At 46.0% G+C, this 22,665-nt stretch overlaps 1 protein-coding gene across 1 annotated transcript in view; it reads right to left on the bottom strand.

The window, feature by feature from the left end:
* The window catches only part of znfl2a (zinc finger-like gene 2a), a 135,439-nt gene that overhangs the window by 86,821 nt on the left and 25,953 nt on the right, over positions 1–22,665 (bottom strand). The gene's annotated exons all lie outside the window — the stretch shown is intronic.

Below are 22,665 nucleotides of genomic sequence, written 5' to 3'. Positions count from 1 at the left end.
GGAGGAAAGGCGGATGACTGGAAGACATGGGGGTCTTCCAGGACTTCGAGATCTCATCCTGCACATCCGGGAAGAAAGGTATTGGGGTTGGCTGTGGACGGTCGCGGCTGCCCGGGAAAGCATGGCCGTCATCTCTGGATCAGACTCAGGCACAGCCGTATGCACACCAGAAGGTGGCAGCTGTGACGAGTCCTCACTTCCAGATGAATCAGGCCCCACTTGTGATGCTGCGATTGACATCGCGTCCTCCTCTGGAGCACCAAAGGAAACCCGCGGGGCATCCGAAGATGGTCCCGCGGAAATCCCCTGAACACTCACGGGTTGCAACACTGGAGAGGGGGGCGTGGAGCACGGATGGATAGTCGGCGCCTTGTTCCACACCGTCACCCTCAGATCACCCTGGCCACCAGCCAAAGTAGAGCCTCTCGTGGAGACGCTAGATCGGGGTGTGGAAGAGGGGACTCTTGCGAGATCACTGAGTCTCGATAATAGTGTTGCGATGGTCATGTTCCCACAGAGAGAACATGAGTCATCCACGAGCGCTGCTCTAGCGTGATCAATGCCCAAACACACTAGACAACGCTCGTGCCCATCAGAGTCAGACACAACTCGACCGCAACCAGAAATGCACGGGCGAGGCATCTTTAAAAAGACGTGCTGCGTGCAAGCTCTTTTGTGAAAAACTCAAGTGTTGAAGCGCCCAGGGAGAAACACACTCACTGGCAAACCACTCCACAGATAAGCTGGAAGTGTGCACTCGCTGGGAGATCGCCATCACACCAACACAGGAGAGTCTCGTCTTGTAAGAAGCTGACAATTCAGAGATGGCTGTGGAGTGAAGAAGTAATCTTGGCTCCGAAGCGAAAACATATCTGCTTGCTGCCGGCGTCCTACTTTTATACCCACGAGGTGGGGCGGAGTTGCGCCATGCAAATTCCGCAGACCCATGGCATTTCTCTGCCATTGGCTCATTTTGTAATACTCGAAGTTGATAGGCTTTCTAAGCGAAACCCCATTCGTCGTCATACAATGAGCCGAGAGAGCCCACGTCACTCCTCTCTTCATTAGTTTGCACTGGCTGCCAATCGCCGCTCACATCAAATTCAAGGCACTGATGTTTGCCTACAAGACAACCACTGGCTCTGCACCAATATACCTAAACTCGTTAGTTCAGACCTATGCACCCTCCAGCAGCTTGTGTTCTGCAAGTGAACAGCCTCGTGGTGCATCATCCCAAAGAGTAACGAAATCTTTCTCCCGGACTGATCCCAGCTGGAGGAATGACTATCTCAATTCCAGCAGCTCAGTCTGGCCACTTTCAAAAAATGTCTAAAGACACATCTTTTTCACCATCGCCTGACCAATTAATACTAGCACTTCCCTTTTTTCTATTCTATACTATTCTATTCTATGTGTTTTGTTTTTCTGATTAAAAAAAAAACCTTATGTGAGGAAAAGAAATGAATTGCTATGACTAAGAAATCATTCAAGTATTGTCAAATTGTGTTTACCACAGAGCTTATTTGACTAATAAACTGAAAATCTTAGGAACCAGTGTCGAATTAGACTTTCAGGTTTTGACATCATCCCTGCACCATTCTGAGTGTTATGATGCCAAATAATATTCAGTTGTTGTTTTTTAATATTTTTTTAAACGTATAAAATATCTCTGACACCTTTTTGTGACTAGTCAGAATGTAGTTGTATTCTTTTTAGTGGTCTTATGTGTACACACGTGTGTGTGTGTGTGTGTGTATATATATATATATATATGTATATATATATAGACATACGCACACATATAATATTTATACACATAAACAAACTTTTATGTTAGATGCGATTAATCAACTTGACAGCACTAATTCTTTTATGTATTGCAGAGTTTTTGTAGTTCCCTTCCTTTGTCACTCCGAATTACGTCGGATGACGACGAATGGGGTTTCGCTTAGAACACCTATCGACTTCGAGTATTACAAAATGAGCCAATGGCAAAGAAATGCCATGGGTCTGCGGAATTTGCATAGCGTATCTCCGCCTTACCTCGTGGGTATAAAAGGAGGACGCCGGCAACATGCAGATATGTTTTTCGCTTCGGAGCCAAGAATATTTCTTCACTCCACAGTCATCTCTGACTTCGCTCTACGAGACGAGCTTCTCTCTCCGATGTTGGTGTGACAGCGATCTGCAGCGAGCTCACAGTGCCTGCTGATCTGTGCAGTGATCTGCCAGTGTGTGTGTGTCTCCCTGTGTGCTTCAACTTCGCAGAGTTTTTTTCTCCTCTCTTAAAAGAGCTCGCACGCGGCACGTCTTTTTAAAGACGGCTCGCCCGTGCATTTCTGGTTGCAGCGGACTGGTATCGGACTCTGATGGGCACGAGCGTTGTCTAGTGTGTTTGGGTTTTGATCATGCTTGAACAGTGCTCGTGGATGACTCATGTTCTCTCTGGGAACGTGATCATCGCGTCATATATAGGTCGAGACTCGGGGAACTCGCAAGAGTGAGAGTCCCCTCATCCACCCCCCGATCATCGGCTGGTGGCCAGGGTGACCTGAGGGTGTTGGTCTGGAACAAGGCGCCGACTCTGTGTCCGCGACCCCAGCCCCCCTCTTTAATGACGGTGCCCGCTAGCGAACTGATGATTCCACGAGTCTACCCTCGGGTGGCCCGTGTGTTTTCATTTGAAGCTACAGAGGATGATGCTGTGTCTGTAGCAGCATCACTAGGTGGGCTTGATTCTTCTGGAAATGACGACTCGTCACAGCTGACACCCTCTGGTGTGCATACGGCTGTGCCTTAGTCTGATCGGGAGGTGACGGCCATGCTTTCCCGGGACGATTGGTTTTTGGGTGAGGCCGCCGATCACGGTCCGCTCGTTGGTCTCATCCGCCTGCCCATGGGTACACTGGGGTCCCCCCGCTTGAACACTCTGTTGCCATGCTACTGTGTCCTCAGAGTGCTTCCCGGCGCAATCCTAAGCACCCGTCCAAAGCCTGTAGTTCTTTTCGTCTACACTAATCTGTGGCGAAATCCTATAGTGCCACGGGACAGGCAGCCGCCTCACTGCATCCCATGACCGTTCTGCTGGTCTACCTGACCCAGATGCTCATGGACATGCAGGAGGGTGGGACTGACCCGAGGCTCTTCAGTGAGCTGCGCGCCGCCACTGACCTTGCTCTCCGAGCGACGAAAGTGGCCGTACGCTCTCGGAGTCAGGTGATGTTCACCATTTCTTGGACTGACCGGTCTGATGTGCACGATGTCGGGCGGACCCGTCTGCTCGACACCCCCATCTCCCAGGTCGGCCTCTTCGGCGGTGCGGTTGAGTGCTTCTGCCCAACAGTTCTCAACCGCCCATGAGCAGATTGAGGTTATTCTGCCCGACGGCTCCGCCGTCCGCTCAGATCCCTCAGTCTGCCCACTGCCGAAGGCGCCCTCCTACGGTTCCAACCCCGCCCGTTCACCCGGGCCTGGCTCTGGAAGACCGTAGGGGGGATGCCACAGCCCTCTCCAGCCCCACCCCCCGCTAAACGCCGGGTTAAGCGGCACTTTTGAGATGGGCTGCTCAGAGATGAGACTCAGTTCTTTCCAGGAGTTGGTAGCAGGGCCACTCCTTTCCCCGGTGGAGGGCGGGCGAAGAATCCTTATTCAGAAAGAACTGACTCTCTCGTCTCTGAGCATATAGAGTTCTCGGACGACACAGAGCGCCGCCCACAAGCCGTGCTCTCCTCGTCCCCCTCTGTCCCAGAGGCGGTTGACACGGCGTGTCGTCCACGGACCGCTTCGCCCCTGTCCCCTTCTGTCGCCAGACCCCTGACAGAGAAGGCCCCCGTGGAACGCTGGTCCTTCCCTGGCCTCCTCTGTCAGGGTGCGGTTATGACCTTGCCCCCACTCCGGGCCGCTATGCCGTCCACGTCTGGGCCGGTCATTCCGCTTCGCTGCACCACCGGGGGGACGTCTGTGGTTTGTGACGCCGCTGGCACAGTTGGGAGCCTGCCTAGAGCTTCCCTTCTGTTCTGCTGGGTCGCGCGAACCGTCGGCTCGGCTTGCGATTCAGTTTGCACGGTCTCCTCCCCGCTTCAGGGGAGTCTGCTCCACTTTGGTCGGTGGCTATGCCACTATCATAGAGCGGAGGTTGCTACCCTACTGGCGATGGGTGTGATTGAGACTGTTCCTCCAACCGAAATGAGGTCCGGGTTTACTGCCCCTACCTCATTGTCCCGGAGGATTACGGGTGGGTTACGGCCAATCCTGGACCTACGCATCTGAACCGCTCCCTTCACAGGCTGCCGTTCAAGATGCTCCTGGCCAAACGCATTTCTGGATGTGTGCGGCCACAGGATTGGTTTGCAGCGATCGACCTGAAGGACGCCTACTTTTATGTCTCCATTCTCCTTCGACTCAGACCATACCTACGGTTTGCTGTCAGGGCACGCGCATATCAGTACGCTGTTCTCCCATTCGGGCTAGCCCTGTCTCCTTGCGCCTTCACAAAGGTTGTTGAGGCAGCCCTTGTTCCTCCATGTGAACACGGGGTTCGCATCCTTAACTATCTTGGTGACTGGCTGTCTGAAGCTCACTCCTGAGACCAGGTTTGCGAATACAGGGACCCAGTGCTCCGGCACCTAGCTCGTCTGGGCCTTCGGGTCAACTGGGAAAGGAGTAAACTTTGCCCCGTGCAGAGGAGCTTTTTTCTCGGTTTGGACTTGGTCGCCTTCTCCACTCAGCCATTGCTGACTTGCCTGAGACTATCAAGCGCAAGAGTGCGGTTCCACTGAAGTTTTTTCAGAGGCTCCTGGGGCATATGGCATTTGCAGCCGCGGTACGCCGCTCAGATTGCTTCATATGAGACCGCTTCAGCTTTGGCTTCGCGACCGAGTCCCGAGGTGGGCATGGCAACACGGCACCCTCCGAGTACCAGTTACTCCGACCTGCCGTCAGTACTCACCCCGTGGTCGAACCTCAGTTTTCTACGGGCCCAAGTGCCCCTGGAACGAGCTTCCCGGTATGTTGTTGTCTCAACAGATGCCTCCACGGGCTGGGGCGCCATGCGCAATGGACATGCTGTCACACTCTCATGTTGAGCAGAAATGCTCCTGAAAAATTCTGTGAGATTTATCACACCCAGGTGTTGAGCAGAAATCCTGAAGTTCAGTGAGTTTCTTCACACTTAGGTGTTGAGCAAGGTTGCTCCTGAAGCTCAGTGATTCTCGCATGTAGTGTTGAGCAGTAAGGCATGTCTATTGCCTCGAGTTTCTGGCAGTACGCCTTGCCCTGCACCGCTTCCGGGCGTTGCTCAGGGGTCAACACGTACTAGTCCAATCAGACAGTACCGCCACAGAAGTGTACATCAACCGTCAAGGTGGTCTACGCTCGCGCCGTATGTCGCAACTCACCCGCCACCTCCTCTTATGGAGTCAGAAGCATCTAGGTCGCTTCGAGCCATTTTCATTCCCGGAGTCCTGAACTGTGCAGCCGACGAGCTCTCACGGCTTCAGCCCCTCCCTGGAGAATGGCGACTCAATCCCCAGTCGGTTCAGCTGATTTGGGACCAGTTCAGGGACGTACAGATAGATCTGTTTGCCTCTCATGACTCGACCCATTGCGACCTGTATTATTCCCTGACCGAGGGCACGCTCGGCACGGATGCACTGGCGCACAGCTGGCCGCGGGGCCGCAAATATGCATTCCCCCAGTGAGCCTTCTTGCGCAGACCTTGCGCAAGGTCAGGGAGGACGAGGAGCAGGTTATCCTGGTTGCCCCTTACTGGCCCAACCGGACCTGGTTCCCCGAACTAGTTCTCCTCGCGACAGCACCTCCCTGGCCGATCCCTCTGAGGAAGAACCTTCTTTCTCAGGGACGGGGCACCCTATGGCACCCTCGTCCCGATCTCTGGAACCTCCAGGTTTGGCTCCTCGATGGGACGAGGCAGGTTTGAGTACCCTACCACCAGCGGTGGTGGCTACCATCACTTCCGCTAGGGCGTCGTCCACGAGACACGTCTATGCGTTGAAGTGGAACCTCTTCGTCAGCTGGTGCTCTTCTCACCGAGAAGACCCCCGGAGATGCTCGATCAGCGTTGTGCTTTCCTTCCTTCAACAGGGGCTGGAGCGTAGGCTGTCTCCCTCCACCCTAAGGTCTATGTTGCCGCTGTTGCCGCACACCATGACCTCATCGAAGGTAAGTCGGTGGGGAAGCACGACCTGGTCATCAGGTTCCTGAGAGGAGCGAGGAGACTAAATCCGCCTCGCCCTCCTCTCGTTCCCTCTTGGGACCTCTCAGTGGTTCTAACTGCCCTGAAGAGTGCTCCATTTGAGCCCCTGCAATCAGTCGAGCTTAAATTCCTGTCTATGAAGACAGCGCTCCTGGTTGCACTGGCCTCCTTCAAGAGATTAGGGGACCTGCATGCATTCTCTGTTGACGAAGCGTGCCTGGAATTCGGGCCGGCTTACTCTCACGTGTTCCTGAGACCCCGGCCTGGATATGTGCCCAAGGTTCCTACCACTCCCTTCCGGGACCAGGTGGTGAACCTGCAAGCGCTGCCCCTGGAGGAGGCAGACCCAGCCTTGGCACTGCTCTGTCCAGTACGCGCTCTCCGCGCCTATGTAGACAGAACGCAGTGTTTCAGGACCTCAGAACAGCTCTTTGTCTGTTATGGTGGGAAGCTGAAGGGAAAGGCTCTCTCCAAGCAAAGGTTGTCTCACTGGATAGTGGACGCCATTGCTTTGGCTTACCAGCAGCAAGGTCGACCGTGCCCCCTTGGTGTGACTGCCCACTCCACCCGGAGTGTGTCGTCCTCTTGGGCTCTAGCGCATGGCGCCTCGCTAACAGACATCTGCAGAGCTGCAGGCTGGGCGACACCTAACACATTCGCCAGATTCTACAATCTCCGAGTGGAGCCAGTGTCCTCTCATGTACTCGCTTCAACCAGCTAGTACTGGACCCGCTCAGGTGTCTGCGCTTGCTCGCCATTCCACTCCACGGACTGGATACGTGCGATTTCTCCTCAGGTGAGCTTCTCCGAAAGCCCTGAGTTCCTCCAGCCCTCCTGACGTCGGCGCCAGTGTCTATTGCCTGCGCGTCGGCTAGGTGCCTCCCGTGTGCATGCTCCCTCCTCTGAGCGACCCCCACATGTGTATTTGCACTGTAAGCCTCTCTGAGCATGTGTCTTTCCCTTGGCAAGCCACCCTGCAACCCCTGGGGTTGAAACATTCCACCTGCGGCTGGATACCCCAGTGTTCTCCATATGTTTCCTTCGGGTCATATGTGTATTCTCTTGGATCTACAAATTCATGTAAAGGGTTTATACTCTTTTAATTTTAAATAGGTCCAACAAGGGTATGAAGGTATTTTTGGTGCAAAACTACTGAACGCCTGTGACAGTGGAGTGTGTAGTTGTAGAGAATATCCACACATGTGTATCACACAGAGAGAAATGTTTTAAGAGTTGCAAACTTGTAGACTTTTTTTCTCCCCCACAAACTAAAATTCTTCATTGCAGGAGCACAAATCCTATTGTACAAATCACAAATTAAGAAACTGGTACACTCACATTTTTGCTACAGTTGCTGCAGTGAATATGGTGCAAAACACATTCACACACCTGCATCAAAATTTTGAAATTTTGCTCATCCGCAAATCAGTATGTGAATTCATCCAATGAGAGTTGCACACTTGTAGAATATTTTCTCACAAATATCTTGTATATTTTTCTAGCACAAACACAAGTACATAACTACAGCTGCTTGAATCTGCTGTGATGAATCTCAAACACTGTTTTTCGCTTTCAAGTGACAAGTTTCGCGCGCTCTCCCTTTTGCACCATATATCTCGTGAAATGTGGAGCAAAAGTGACTTGTGCATCTGTAGAGTCAGTGGGCGGAGCCAACATAAATATCTGTAGAGGCAGTGGGCGGAGCCAACATGAATATTCATGAGTTTCCCGGGCATGCGCTGGAACTGCTCATTTAGTTCACTCAGAGGTTCACTCCTCGTTTCTCAGCAGGTTTAATGGGTTATTTTAAAAAAGGTAAATACAGTGCAGCTGCATCCCATCTCAGGGGGATTGCAGGGGATAGTGGAAGTGATAACAAGACGTTTTCTAAGGCTGAAATATTTCACACTAACAAAAGTTGAAAAACATTCTGTCATTTAAAAGAATATAAATGATTTTATTATATCGTTCAATTTAAAAATAAACACTTTTCTAAATTTACTGAAACTACTATTTTAGTTTTAAAAAAATAAATAAAATCATCTTACATTTTCAGAGAGTTGTAGAAGTAGCTCCTAACACATTGCTGTCCATACAACATATGAATGGGTTTACAAAAATGCAATAAGTAAAATACAAAAGATCCCAGAGTGTTTCTCACTCACACCAGCGTACGAAGGAGTGTGTGTGTGTGTGTGTGTGTGTGTGTGTGTGTGTGTGTGTGTGTGTGTGTGTGTGTGTGTGTGTGTGTGTGTGTGTTTGTGTGTGTGTGTGTGTGTTTGTGTGTGTGTGTGTGTGTGTGTGTTTGTGTGTGTGTGTGTGTGTGTGTGTGTGTGTGTGTGTGTGTGTGTGTGTGTGTGTGTGTGTGTGTGTGTGTTCAGTGATCAGGATGTGACATTGTGAATGTTTTGCTAGGGCTAAACTTATTTAAAAGTATAATCTTAAAAGTTTAAATTAAATATTTAAAAAATAAAAGTGTTATGAAAAGGTAGAAAGAGGACCCAACAGCGAGATGCGGCAATCAACAGTCTTTAATTAACATTCAACTGTCCTTAGCAAAAGACATTAGTTCGGGGGAAAAACTGGAGAAATCAGGATCGGCCACTAGGCTCTTAACGAGAACAGAAATCCCCTCTTCTGGACAGCAAACAGTGAAGATGCGGTCGGCGAATGCTGAATCAGAGAACCCTCGAGCCTCCCGTGAAGAGAGTAGACGCCAGCTGTAGGTCTATGGCGAGGATCTCAGCGTCCAGAACTGAACAGAATTCTGAGAGCAGATAACACAGTAGTACTTGCAGGTAAATGAGCATCAGCACACACCACGATAGGACAAGACAGGACACAGATGAATAGAATGAGCGTATAGCATGAGTTTTTACATCGAATAATCTGACAAAGAGCCACGGACAGGAAGAGCTAGAAGAAGGAGAAGCAATCAGGGGAAGATTAGGAAACAGCTGGTGAAAACCAGCGCAGAGAATGAGGAGAGTGGAATCAGCTGAAGGAGATGAGATAATGAGGGCGTGAATGCGAGTAAAGGTGCGTAAATGTGTGTGTGAGTCTATGTGAACGACCACAAGAGGGAGACAGAGAAAGATAGAAGAACCAGGATCATAACAGTACCCCTCCCTCAAGGAGCGCCTCCTGGCGCTCCCGAGGCAGAAGACCGATGAGACCGAAGGAAAACCTCGATAAGCGAGGGATCCAAGACGTACCGGGAGGGAACCCAGCTTCTCTCCTCAGGACCATACCCCTCCCAGTCGACTTAATATTGGTACCCACGACCCCGTCGGCGCCTGTCCAAAATTCGGCTGACTCTATAGACAGGAGCGCCCTCAACATGAACGGGGGGGGGCAAGAGGGACGTGAGGGAGGACGAATGACAGGTTTAATACATGAGACATGAAAAACAGGGTGGACCCGACTGAGATTGGACGAAAGACGAAGTCGGACAGTGACAGGATTGATGATCTTGATAATGCGGAAAGGACCAATGAAACGGGGTGCCAATTTACGAGATTCGGATTGGAGAGGCAAATTGGCTGTGGAAAGCCACACTCTCTGACCACGAACGTAACAAGGACTCTTAACCCGACGTCTATTAGCCGCTGCTCTCATGCGTCTCTTAGAACGACAAAGTGCTGATTTAGCTCTCCTCCAGGTGCGTCTACAGCGAGCAATAAAGGTCTGAACGGACGGACATCTACACTCCGTCTCCTGCGAGGAGAACAGCGGAGGCTGGTAACCGAGGCAACCGTGGAAAGGTGAAAGATCCGTGGCGGAAGACGGATGAGAGTTATAAGGGTACTCAGCCCAAGCAAGTTGCTCAGACCAAGACGCGGGATTTCGAAAAACCAGACCGGAGAATGCAAGCGACAATTTGATTGACCCGTTCGGCCTGTCCATTAGTTTGGGGGTGAAAACCAGACGAAAGGCTGACGGTAGCCGCGATAAGACGGCAGAATTCCTTCCAGAACAATGAGGCAAACTGCGGACCTCTATCAGACACAACATCGGTGGGCAGACCACGGAGCCTAAAGACATGGTCAACCATAATCTGGGTGGTCTCCTTAGCAGAGGGGAGTTTAGGGAGCGAAAATGAAGTGAGCAGACTTTGAAAAGCGATCGACGACAGTTAAAATGACTGTATTCCCATATGCAGAGGGGAGCCCGGTGATAAAGTCAAGTGCAATGTGCGACCACGGACGAGCAGGCACAGGCAAGGGTCGGAGGAGAACGGCCGGAGGAGTATTACCAGATTTAGTTTGAGCACATACGACGCAAGAGGCAACAAAACGGCACCTGTCGTGTTCTAAAGTAGGCCACCAAAAGCGTTCTCGGATAGAGGCAAGCGAACCCCGAACACCCGGATGGGCGACTAATTTGGAAGAGTGACCCCATTTAAGGACCGCCTGACGTGCCGACCCGGGGACAAAGAGAAGGCCCCTAGGACAATCGGGAGGATCTGTGACTCGAGAGAGAGTCCGTCTGACCAGTCTCTCGATTCCCCAAATGGCTGCCCCCACGAAACGACCAGAAGGGATAATAGTCTCATGATTAGCAGGAGTAGTTGAAGAGTCAAAAAGACGAGAAAGAGCGTCGGGCTTAACGTTCTTTGAACCTGGACGGTAAGAAATCGAGAAGTCAAAGCGAGTAAAAAACAAAGCCCAACGGGCCTGGCGAGCGTTCAATCGTTTCGCAGAACGGATATACTCCAGATTACGGTGATCCGTCCAAACGAGAAACGGAACAGAGGAACCCTCTAACCATTGCTGCCACTCTCCTAAAGCTAAGCGGATAGCGAGTAACTCTCGATTGCCAACATCGTAGTTTCGCTCAGGGGGCGAGAGAAAAAGGCACAGGGATGCACTCTTCCATCAGCGGCAGAGCGCTGGGAGAGCACAGCCCCGACCCCCACCTCAGAGGCATCCACCTCGACGATAAATTGTCTCGAGACATCGGGAGTGAGAAGAACCGGGGCAGTGGTAAAAAGGGTCTTTAGCCGATCAAATGCCTCTTGAGCGGCGTCTGACCATCTAAAGTTGGATTTGATAGAAGTCAGAACAGTGAGGGGCGCGGCAACCTGGCTGAAACTTCAAATGAAACGGCGATAAAAATTAGCAAAGCCGAGAAATCGCTGTAACGCGACGCGGGACTTTGGAGGTGGCCAATCAGTAACCGCCGACACCTTGCCTGGGTCCATACTGGTCCCCTCTGCAGAGACAATTGAACCTAAAAACGAAATCGAAGACGCGTGAAAAGAGCACTTCTCTGCTTTGACAGAGTCGATTCTCTAAAAGCCGTTGAAGGACTCGGCGGACGTGCTGGACATGGACCTGGGGAGACGGAGAGAAAATCAGAATGTCGTCTAAATAGACAAAGACAAAAATGTTGAGCATATCGCGGAGGACGTCATTAATGAGAGCTTGAAAGACTGCGGGAGCGTTGACCAATCCGAAAGGAAGAACCTTATATTCAAAGTGCCCCAGGGGTGTGTTAAACGCGGTCTTCCATTCGTCTCCCTCCTTAATACAAACTAAATTATATGCGTTACGGAGATCGAGTTTAGAGAAAATCCTTGCTCCTTGTAAAATCTCAAAAGCTGACGACATCAGTGGGAAGGGGTATCGGTTCTTGACAGTGATCTCGTTCAGCCCTCGATAATCTATACAAGGACGCAAAGAGCCATCCTTCTTCTTAACAAAGAAGAAGCCGGCGCAGGCAGGAGACAACGAGGGAACAATTAAACCAGCATTTAAGGAATCTGACAGATAATCTTTGAGCGCCTTACGCTCGGGAGCAGACAATGAATACAATCTACCCCGAGGAGGTGTGGTCCCCGGGAGAAGATCTATGCTACAGTCGTACTGGCGATGAGGGGGAAGAGAAGTGGCCCGAGAACGACTAAAGACCTCCCGCAAATCGTGATACTCCTCCGGCACTCCTGACAAATCACCTGGTTCCTCCTGGAAAACAGAAACAGAAGACACGGGGGGAACAGCAGAGGTTAAACATTTAACATGACACGACAGTTTCCAGGAAAAAATGCAGCCGTTAGACCAGTCAATATGGGGGTTGTGTTGAACAAGCCAAGGATGGCCTAAAACCACTGGTGTAAATGGGGAATGAAAAATTAAAAAAGAAACAGTCTCATTATGGTTCCCCGAGACAGAGAGAGTAAGGGGAACTGTCTCTCTCCGCACCCTAGGAAGGTGTAAGACTGGAAAATATGTAAGGACTTTAAGAGAGGGCCACTCTCTGAGAAAACAAAGGAAATTAACATTTGAACTCCCCCTCATGCACTATTGAGACGAAGGTCTCGCCTCCCTCATCCTAATTCTACATTTCTCTCCCCCATTCTTCATCCTGGCAGAGATCTCCCAAACTCACACAAGAATCTAAATGGTTTAATGTGAATGATTATATTATTTGAAATGTCTCGGTGCGACTTGTACAAATGTCTCATTCCCAAAGAAGTAAAACAAAAGGTAATAAGGTTTTTAAGAGTTTAGGAATAACTGGCACACAAAGGAATGTGGTCTCTAGGCACTCCCAAAGGTGTAAATTCATGAATGCTAATTTCCACTATTCTTAGCAGATGGTCAACTTCTACCCCCAGTAATGGTGGGGGAATACAGTAAATTTCCACTAAACTCAAGTTTTACATATCAAATAAGGTCTGGCTATATAAGGAAAATGCAACGAGAGCTCAGGGCGGTTTTCTGTATTCAGATTAGCCCGTGTGGTTGAGGGTCTCGCGACTCTCAGCTCACGTAGCCATACAGTGTCGGGTAAAGGATTTTCCTCTTTGTTTCTAGAACATTTGATGGTTTGCATTGATTATCTTTCAATTGATTATGGAATTGTAATAATACATTTACCTGACATAATAAATTGCTATATTTGATTATTCTAGCAGACTTTGACTTTATTTTCATTGGAGTTAAAAGGAATAGTCAAACATTAACGTATATTTAATAATGCACAGATATCATTGAAAAACATTTTCATTTTATGGAGTCAGATGAAACGAGTTAATACATAAGATAAAATCTATTGCATTTAACCAAAAATACTTTGCTGCGAGAAAAGACAGTAATACGCAAAGACCTTCACCGCTAATTCGAATACCGCCATTGGATCGAGTTAGACGGCCTTACAAAGTGGTGACCTCGACGTGATGTCGCAACTAATGAATTTCGCGAGCAACGTCTTTTCCAGCAAAGTATGGGGATTTTAAAATCAACACGAGGTTTGAACATCTTCTCTTTCTTCTGCCGCTGTGGTAAGTCAACTTTTTCTTCCCTTTTGAGAAGTGTTGAGAAAATGTTGTTTGCATTGTTACGGGTCGGAGAGCCCTTTGTTTAGTCCGGGGGAGCTGTAAAACAAACCCTAAAAGTTTCAAATCAGCCGCATGTTTGTCGCCATTGTTGTATTGGCTTTGTTGAAACAAACCAGCAACACTTGAAGAGAATCAAGAAACAACAGAAAGAAAAATCTAAGTTTGTAAAAGATCGGAAAACACATGATTTTATAAATAAAAGGCAGGCCGATGATGCATTGTTTATAAAAAGCTAAATTTGGAAAAACAGGATGATATGATTTACAGGCTAAAATCGGATCTCAAGGCTAAGCTAAAATGCTATTGCCCATGCTGTTTCCAAAACAAGGCTAAGCTATATGCTATTGTCCATGCATTCAAAAAACGCTTAACCCTTTGTGTGACCAGCCCACCATGGGCCCTAGGCCACATTGAATAATATTCTATAATAAACCTAAACTAATATTTACAAACTCTATATTGCATTTGAAAGCTTTCACTTTAACACAGATGGGATTAAAAGGCAATAATGCAATAATTTGTATTTTCAAATTTGGAGTTGTGCTTCACACATTGTAATGCACTCATAGAACACACTTTATAGTTGTTTGTGCTACTATATGTGCACATAGGCTAATTGTAAGTTTATTCTTTAAACACAGGATTGCTTTATTGTGGGTGTATTTGGAACACTTAGGTAAAGGCTGTTGATGTTGTATTCTAGGCCATGTATCCTGTGTGAACTGAATTAAACAAGTGTGTGTCTATGCTGAATGTGGTTATAATGTGATTCACAATGAATTTGAAAGTCAGAAACAACAAACGCGCATCTCATTAATTCTTGAAAGTCCCGAGACAGAAATACTTTTCATATTCGGAGAACGAAATATTATCACGTTTGAACTAATTCTGGATTGCTCTGAAATTATTTTTCAAAATAGATTACAGGATTCGTATATTTCCACAAGTTTGCGCCAGACATTAGTGACGACTAATACTGAATATCAGATTCAAGTGTACTTGAATGAGGGGAACGAGTTATTTCCGTCCAGAATCAGCAAAATGCTGTTTGATCAACCTGGATTCGGGTGCGTTCCATAACCTCTGTTCTAATTTAATGTTCTATTAGATAAGTGTACGTGGGTATACCACAGGCTTGACTAAACCAAAGCCATTTTAAGAAAAGTAAGTTGATCGGCTAACGTCTTTTAATGGTGGTCATGACCTATACTAATTGAAACAATTAATTTAAGTTCCTGAGGTGGCGTTCAAAGGGGCTATTGAAGTATCTGTTATTGTGTACGTGTGAATACGGCACTTCTCAGATATTTAGCCAATTACCTCTGTTTTGATAAGTCAGACTGGCGAGATTGTGTCGTGCATCCTTAGAAGAAGGATTACAAAGTGATATAGTTTCCTGATCTATAAACGAAAAATATAAAGTAAGAGAAAATAGAATAATCAAACGTTAAAATGACTTTGCCTTCATATAGTCTGAATTTTTGTATCCTTGGTGGAAAACTCCCATAGCTGCGGTAAAACCACGCAAAGGAACATAGATGAGAATCAGAAACTGTGAACGCGCATCTCATTAATCCTGAAACAAAAAACCTTTTCATTTTATGGAGTCAGATGAAACGAGTTAATACATAAGATAAAATGTATTGCATTTAACCAAAAATACTTTGCAGCGAGAAAAGACAGTAACACGCAAAGACCTTCACCGCTAATTCGAATACCGCCATTGGATCGAGTTAGACGGCCTTACATAGTCATTGGAAGATTCCTGAACAAACACTGATTATTATATACATATGCATTTATTGAATAGTATTGTTGTTATTACATTATTAAAATGATATGCATTTATTGAATAGTATTGTTGTTATTACATGACTTCTTGATCCATAGAATCTATTTGATTGCTTTGATTACACTGACCTCTTGCTTCATTTCCTTTATATAATTCAGACCAAAAAATATATATATTTAAGAATTGGATATTTAATATGAGACATCCTTACCATTCAGGACCTTGAGAAACATATGAGACAGATGTACCATTCGCACTTGCTGACAAGAACATGGTATTTTACATTGAACATGACATGATTTTGTTTTGTTGCATTATGCGTTTCTATGCAATTCTTCACGAGTTCAAGTTCATATGTGTTCAATCGTGAAGCGGACATTTAAGATGCTTTTCAGATGTCTCACACAAGGCAGTGTGAAGCCAAGGAGAGCCCCTTCACCCACTGAGGTCTGTCGAATGGCCAGATCGATGAGCGCGTCGAGTTGGGTTGGTACCTCGCGTGCGAGAATCTCATCCTTGAGTTCTGGGTTAAGAGCCTCCAGAAAAAGCGCCACCAGGGCTGGAGTGTTCCACCCGCAGGTCGTTGACAGTGTACGGAACTGGATGGAAAAATCAGTTACAGCGCGTCTCCCCTGACGAAGCGTAGAGAGTAAACGTGAAGCCTCCTCACCATAAGCTGATGGTGAGGTCCCGGAGTCTGACAGCAACACTCTCCAGACCTTGAAATGCCTCAAACACCTCCTCAATCTTTTCCAAATGTCCTGCAATCCAGAATCTTCTTCCCTACACACACATATATATATATATATCAGTGGTTCCCATCCCAACCACATTCCTTGAAGATAGATAGATAGATAGATAGATAGATAGATAGATAGATAGATAGATAGATCTGCTTGTTTGTAACTTGATCAATAATTATACATTCCAATAACATTTACCTGGATTAATAACAAACAAAATTAAAATAAACTTAATAGATCCAATAAAATAATATCAATCACCTCATCCTTTTTCGTCTGTGTTGAAGCCTGGAAAAATGGCTAATGAGCATTGCGTTCATTTTTCTAGAGGTTTGTCTCCAATACTGGGAACCTTAACACATACAGTACACACAAAGGACACTACGTCAGTAACAGAATTACTAAACAAATGACAATACGATATAATACAAATCGTGTGAGTTTTGTTACCTCGTGTTCCTTCTGAATCCATTATTTCGTTAAAGTTTGAATCCAGTAACACAGGAGATTCTGTAGTCCTTAGGTCAGCTTGAAGTTTCTGAACAATGCCTGTAACACTGGCCTCAGCTTCAGTGAACCTTACCACCACAACACTTTTGGGAACTGGTTTGCCATCTAGCACTTCTGTAATATTTATTGCTCTGAAGTTTGGAAACAGATTTAACATTTGATGAACTCTCTAGTAGTATTTAGTTTACATATAAACCCTGTTAAAAAAAACGTAGTTAAGTGCAATAATATAAACTAATAAATAAAAAGAAGGTTTTCAAACCTTGTCCAACTTCGGCTTGCACAGGGCGTTGATGTGAGAACAGATCCAGATGATGCTGGTCTTGTGAAAGAGAAATGTCGCTGAACTGGTGTTGAAGCAAATGCTGAAGTTGATGGGGTGTTTTGCGGCATCTCAATTGGGTCACCATGGACTTCATAATGAGCCCTTAATGTCAAGTCCAACGAGCTGAAAGACCCTTCAGCATTGGGAAAGATTGCAACGTTTGAATCATCAGTCAAATACAGACTGTCACTGCTGACCTACACCAGAAAGAAACAAGAATTAGCAGAGTAAAATAGTGTCATTTCAAAGCCAGACATATTCAATTCAATTCAGTTTAATCAAGATATGTAGCAGGCCAATGTTGCATCTATAACAGTTCTGTAAAGTAATATGATGGTAAATGTAAAACCTCTGTGCAACAGCAGCTTAAAATGTTTCTCTCACCCTTACTTTCTTTATATAACTTATGGAAAATATGGGCTGGCATATGTTCTATGCCAATGCCAGTGCTTCTCATGGTTGGTCCTTGACTGTAGCACTGCACATGTTTCCCTTGTATGCCACATCCATTTTAGAGTACTAATGAGCTCATCAGGAAGCATTATGTAAGGGGTGTTTGTTGTTTTGGATGTCTCCTATATTTAACACACCTGACATAGTACTCTAAAAACTGAAATAGATGTGCCATAAAAGAATAATGTGAACGGGTGTTGTGAGGTTTTGCGCTTGTGAACAGGGGCGGGTGTTGTGAGGTTTTGCGCTCGTGCACGGCTGGGTGCGAAATCGGAGGAACACCCGCCCCTGTCAGTGATTGGTTGGAACACTGTTTATTTTGGTTTTGAGTGGTGGTTGTACACATTTGTTTTTGTGTGCAGATCTCAGAGCCTAGGCTGCCTACAGAGACGAGGTTTTTGGACGGCATGCTTATGGGGCGGGCAGCTAGCGGATCGTTAGGAAAGATTAGACATTTATTTTTGGGCCTGAAATCACTGATACAACCTTTAAAATAAAGTAACGAGAGGAACGTCGCCCAACGTAACATGTAAAAGTATACACCATGTGTCCCTGACAGGAAAATACCCTGCTGCGCGATCTGTGACAGTAGTCGCGGCGTCAATTATGTCAAATATACAAGGCTACACATGGAATTGCGCGAAAATATAACGATATTCGAAAAAGCTATTTCATGATCCCAACCCAACTTTGAGAATAGATTAACGGCGATATTTTTTTTGTCGCCCGATAAGAGTCTCACGTTAACGCAGCACGTTAACGCCGATAACGGCCCACCACTAATTAAAATAATTAATCATTAGTTTACATTGCCCATCATTTTTTATCCCATATTAAACACATTATGTTATGTCTATTTTACTTTTTCTCACGTTTTTAAGAAGGCTATATAGTCCACCACAGATTGGTGCTATGACGAAGGGGGCTGCAGCACCCCCCCTTCCCGGCCCGCGCTACTGGTCAAATCATGTCAATCATTTTCATTTACGTTCTATATTGCTGGACGGCATAGTGGCAGAATGGCTGAAAGAAAGCATGAAAGTGGAGCACAAAAGCGTAAAATACTTAAGTTAAGAGAACAACGGGACCAGGATATATTGAAAAAAATTCCTAAATTGACTGAATATTTCAAAGCTGCTGAATCTCCATCCAGTCGAAGACAAGATTCACCGCAGACTGCCGGAACGGAGCTAGCTGAAACTGAAACGCCTGCAGCTAGCTCATCATGTTATCGGTAATATTTCAGGGAATTTTGGGAGTCATTCCACAATGCAGTGTTTCCTCTATGTTTATTTTATTATGGCGGTGCGCAATGAAAATACTTCTGAAAAATGATCTGTGCGACCTAAATATTTGGGTGCTGACTACTACGCGAAATTTAAAAGGCTGATTTGGCGTTTACTTGACTGACAGGACAGCTGTATGGAAGTAAAATAATGACAAATGTTTTTGAAACAAAAAGCCTGTTGAATTGAAAAAAATATATATATATTTATTGCATATTGGTAGCTTGTATTTTAATGCATTGTATTTTTAGGGCTTGCATTTTTATGGGCTGAAATTTAGCATGGTTGAATATTTAGGCAGTGAATATTTCAATTCAAAACATTTCAAACACATTTTCATTAGTACATTTTCAATAATCTATATTCACCTTTCATATTTCACTTCCAAAATATTCAAACTGATTAAAAATACAACCTATAATATTCAACAGGCGGTTTTCGGTCCATTTTATTTCACTTTGCAAATTCGCTTCCACAAATTCAGTGGTTCAAATTCGACAGTAAATTCAACGTTGACATCCAGGAACTGCAGGAAAAGCAGTAGATTACCAAGCATAATCTCCATCTGCTGTTAGTTGACCTCACCAGTAGGGGGTGCAAGCGCGTGTTGTTGACGAAGACCGAGCAGTTAGAGAAAGCCATTCATTCATAAAAACTAATTTACAACAATGTAAGAAAAAGCTGATAACATGTAAGGCTACACAGGGAAAGTAACAATGAAGTTAATGAATGAAACATAAAAAACACCTTTTCCGCATATATACTGACCCAGATAATTATCACAAAAAACATAATGCATGCTCAATTGTTGTACAGTTTTTATGAATAAATGGCTTGCTCTCACTGTTCTATCTTCGTCAACAACACGGGCTTGCATTAATATTGAATATTGAATATGGCAATAAAATGTGTGGGGGGGGGGGGGCTCACTGCTAAAACAAATCTTAAAGGAAACACTGCAATGACATGCATATTACACACAGGTTGGTTTTTAAGGCTGGTTCTATTTTTTTTTTTTTTACATTATCAGTGATAAATGTAAAGACACCACCACCGGTCAAGATGACCTCCGCGACAAGGCCGCAGCCAGACAACCATCTCACTCTAATAGGAGGGAGACAGAGGGATTGAGTCAGACACTTCAACCACCCGAAGCAGCATGCTGCAGACAGAGTTCACCTGCTTGTGGGTCAGTCGAGCCCGTGGCAGAGATGGAGGGAGTTCCCGGCCCCCCTCCATCTGTTGCTGCGGAGGAGAGACCACAAAAAGAGGCCGCAAATCCTACTTATAGATCGGATCCTGCATGTTGGGATAAAATTAATGAAGACATGAGGGCATATTGGATTAAAATTGGACATGAAAGTTGCAATAACAAAGACGCAGATGTTGCTGCCTCTGAAAGACAACATAAACACCAAAAGAGATACTTTTCCATAACCCTGTTTAAAAGAAAGCTGGCAAATGGTGAAACTCAGCCAAGAGAATGGCTGCTTTATTCCCCCTCAACAGGCAACGTGTTTTGTTTTGCGTGCAAATTATTTGGGGACAGTGATATTCAGTCTGCATTGACAGCAGGCTATAGTGACTGGAAAAATGCAGCTGTCCGCCTAGCTGAACATGAGGGATCAGAGAGCCACAGAAAGGCAATGCTCACGTATGTTACACGCTGTGCAGATGGTGGGTGTATAGATTCAGAACTAAAAAAACAATTTGACAATGAATGCGAATATTGGACCGAGGTTTTAAAGAGGGTGGTTGCGGTGGTGAAGTTTTTAGCAGAGCGCGGACTACCACTTAGGGGACATAGTGAAGTTTTGGGGAAAACGGATAATGGGAACTTTATGGGTGTGCTGGAAGTTATCAGCGAGTTTGATCCCTTTTTGAAAGCACATATAGAAAAATATGGCAATGCTGGAAAGGGAACTCCATCATACCTCTCATCGACAACATGCCTAGAATTTATTGAACTGATGGGGGAACAGGTCCTCGCAGAGATCATCCGTCAAATTAAAGTAGCAAAGTACTTCTCGATCAGTGTTGATTCCACTCCTGACGTTACACACACTGACCAGCTCACATATATCATGTGATATGTGTCACCTGACGGCAGCATTACAGAGCGTTTCATCAAGTTTCTTCCAATCCAGAGTCATACAGGAGAGTCGCTTTGCCAGTCTGTGCTTGGTGTTTTACAGGACATGGGCATTGATATCGGTAACTGCAGAGGCCAATGTTCCAATGTTACGACAATGCAGCCAACATGTCTGGTGTTTACAGTGGCCTACAAGCTCGTATTAAACAAGTAAACCCATTAGTCGAGTGGATACTGCTGCCTTGAGACGGAGGAATTTTTTAATTTAGTGCAGACACTTTTTAATTTTTCCTCCAAATCCACATCCCGTTGGCAGACAATTACAGCGGGTTTACTCCCAAATGACAACCAAAGGATCGAAACTTTGAAAAGCCTTTCAGACACTAGATGGTCAGCTCACGCGCAAGGAACAAAAGCACTGCAACAGAATTATTCCAGAATCCAGGAGTCGCTGCAAAAGATCAGTTATGACACAACTCAATGTCTTACTACACGGGATGAAGCCAGGACACTGTATGTGAAGATGGACAAACTAGGGAATGCCATTCTGTGTAATATGTGGAACAACATACTGCAGCGTTTCCACAAGACTAGTACTGCTTTACAGGAAGTTGACCTGGATTTATGCAATGCTGTTCGTTTGGTCAGCTCGTTGAGGGATTATGTAGCCAGCCTCCGAGAAGATTTTGACAAGTTTGAGAGTGATGCAAAAAACATGTCTCCATCTTTGTCCCAAGACTACAAAGTGGACACGCAGAGACACAGGAAAAGGAAAAAACAAGCGGATGAGTCCAGTGAACCGGACTATGTGCGGTCAGGCCGCGAAAAATTCAAAACAGCTGTTTTTATTGCCGTCATAGATCGTCTAGTTGCCGAGCTGGATAGGAGGTATCACTCCTACAAAGGAATTCAGCAGACATTTTGGTTTTTGAATGAGATCCCATCCATCCCCCTACAAGATCTACGTATAGGAGCAGCAAATCTGCAGAAAAAATATGCAGGTGATCTAGAGGAGGAATTTGTGGACGAAATTGGACAATTCAGACAATTCCTCAAAGAAAAAGAGGACACCACAGGAAGGTCACTACTGCAATTTATAAGAGCAAGGAAACTACAATCAGTTTTTCCAAATGTTGACATAGCACTTCGGCTATTTATGACTTTACCTGTAACCATCGCCAGCGGGGAGCGCTCTTTTTCAAAACTGGGACTAATTAAAAACAGACTCAGATCCACCATGGGCCAAAACCGACTCAATCACCTGTCTCTGATGGCCATTGAAAATGAAGTTCTGCAGAAATTGGATTTTTCCGGCCTCATTAAGGACTTCTCTGCTAGAAAATCAAGAAAGAAAAAATTGAAATGAGAGAGACAACAGCAAGTGAAGAGAGAGAGAGAGAGACAACAGCAAGTGAAGAGAGAGAGAGAGAGAGAGACAACAGCGAGTGATGAGAGAGAGAGAGAGAGAGAGAGAGAGACAACAGCGAGTGATGAGAGAGAGAGAGAGAGAGAGAGAGAGACAACAGCGAGTGATGAGAGAGAGAGAGAGAGAGAGAGAGAGACAACAGCGAGTGATGAGAGAGAGACAACAGCAAGTGATGAGAGAGAGACAACAGCAAGTGATGAGAGAGAGACAACAGCAAGTGAAGAGAGAGAGAGAGAGAGAGAGAGAGAGAGAGAGACAACAGCGAGTGATGAGAGAGAGACAATAGCAAGTGATGAGAGAGAGACAACAGCGAGTGATGAGAGAGAGACAACAGCAAGTGAAGAGAGAGAGAGAGAGAGAGAGAGAGAGAGAGAGAGAGAGAGAGAGACAACAGCGAGTGATGAGAGAGAGACAATAGCAAGTGATGAGAGAGAGACAACAGCGAGTGATGAGAGAGAGACAACAGCAAGTGAAGAGAGAGA

This window comes from Siphateles boraxobius, unplaced genomic scaffold (genome assembly GCF_051911475.1).
Source record: "Siphateles boraxobius isolate OS27281-9 unplaced genomic scaffold, OSU_SipBor_1 72, whole genome shotgun sequence".
Classification (NCBI taxonomy): Eukaryota; Metazoa; Chordata; class Actinopteri; order Cypriniformes; family Leuciscidae; genus Siphateles; species Siphateles boraxobius.
Note: the sequence above shows the minus strand (reverse complement) of the source record. Positions and strands in the feature narration are given on the sequence as shown.